Below are 1,922 nucleotides of genomic sequence, written 5' to 3'. Positions count from 1 at the left end.
TGAATATTTAGTGATTCACACCTGAGAGACAAAAGGCCCTCCCCTAATGGCCCATCAATGAGACTGTGACTGTCAGGTAAGAAACAATGAGAGAAGATTCAGAGATTGGGGTTTTAGATTATCTGTATTTTATTTACAACACAGTATAATATAAACATACATTATGATGGTCAAAGACACATTATTAAGCACACTGATCTAACCACAGAGATGTGAACAGACGGCGTGTTCTTCCTGAAAACTATTTTCTGAATTCTGTTCAACAAGTAACACAAGTAAATCATACCTGATATGTAAGTGCTTGCAAAACTCATCATCAGTAGTCAAGGAACTTGTTTTACCAATAGAAAATCAGTGTAGTTGAAGATCTGATGTTGGTACAGTGCTCTCAGAGGAAAAGTTTGCAGGATTCATCTGTTGTGCAGGTATCAGATCACAAACAACTAAAGCAAAACAAAAAACATATGTGAGCATGTTAATATCAGGAGCAGTTTAAATGATCCTTGCTAAATAAAAGCATTAGTTCTATAATTTCTATCCCAAAAAATATTCATATAGGTATCTAGTCACTAACATAAATAAATGAATAAATCAGTGCACATGTTGATAGGCCTGGAGCAATATTGTTACATTAGCGATCACTAATATTGCCCATGTGATTTTATAGCTATCATATGCACACATGCTTTGTATTTATTATTATACAGTATAAAAACAACATCTGAGAAACTAAATTACTATTATGCACATACACGCTTGATTAGATAATTGCAGAGTATTCAACAGTAAAGACTAGTCTAAGCATTCTTATACATTACTTTTATATCGTCTAAACATTAGCCCTACTTTAATGTCAATTTGTTTATGAAACATAAAACATTTCTGACGCCTTACAGATGCATTGAAAAGTTGCCTATGATATTTCAAAATGTTGCACTCGATTTCACATACTTTAGTCAGGAATTATAGTTTTGAAAAAGTCCAACTAGTAAATACGTTCAAGTTTATGTCTCAACAACACATTATCTAATGTTAATAAGAAACATTACTTACACTGTATAAGATCCTCTCGTCAGCTGCTGTAGTCGCGCTCGTGTTCTGTTTGTGAGATAAACAAGCTCAGTCTGTTCCTCTCAGCGCGTCCTCATCCGGAGTAAATACAAGGCTTTTTCCTCTCAGCGCTTTCTTCCAAAAACGAAAGTATCCGACACAAACACGTTGCTGCTTTGTTTACGAGTTGATGTGGGCGGTCATTTCGCGCGTCTTTCACGTGGATGTTTGTAATAACAATAGCGCCACCGCGCGTGGGCGTGAACTAATTAGCGGTAATGAGCTCAGATGGGGAAAACAGGACATGGTATTGGTTTCATACGGATTACTTACACACAGAATATGTGTTTTCGATTAAACTTACTTCATTTAAAAGTAGATATTCCAAGCTTTCTATAGACATATCTCTGGTGTTTGTGTGTCATGTATTCGCTGAGTTTTAGTTCATTTTAGTGACGCGTTTCAACTGGATATTCACGGAGACTGAGAAGACTGAAATGACACGCTGTATATTTTCTTTATTTACAAAAACCACGAACATTTGTTAATATGTTGAGCGTACACAAATAAAAGTAAACTTTCTACAGATTCTGGTGATGTATTACTTTTATGTGTCCAATCAAAATTGAGGGAGCAATTCAAGTTCTTTTTGCTCACATCTGGAAAATATGCGCGTGCTCCCGCCTGCGGGTTAGCCGACCCCAGGGTGTTAACAGACCTTGCTCCACCTCGCCGTGGCCCTACCGCCAAGGGTACCCCGGATATCGTCCCCTTGGTGCCGCTCGTGCAGAGTCTGGAGGCGTGGTTGTCGCTTCCCACTCTGTCACGATGGCTGGCCAGGACGATTCGGCTCGGCTATGAGATTCAGTTCG

Source organism: Labeo rohita, unplaced genomic scaffold (assembly GCF_022985175.1).
Source record: "Labeo rohita strain BAU-BD-2019 unplaced genomic scaffold, IGBB_LRoh.1.0 scaffold_49, whole genome shotgun sequence".
Taxonomy (NCBI): domain Eukaryota; kingdom Metazoa; phylum Chordata; class Actinopteri; order Cypriniformes; family Cyprinidae; genus Labeo; species Labeo rohita.
The sequence above is the reverse complement of the archived record's forward strand: the minus strand, read 5'-3'. Positions refer to the sequence as shown.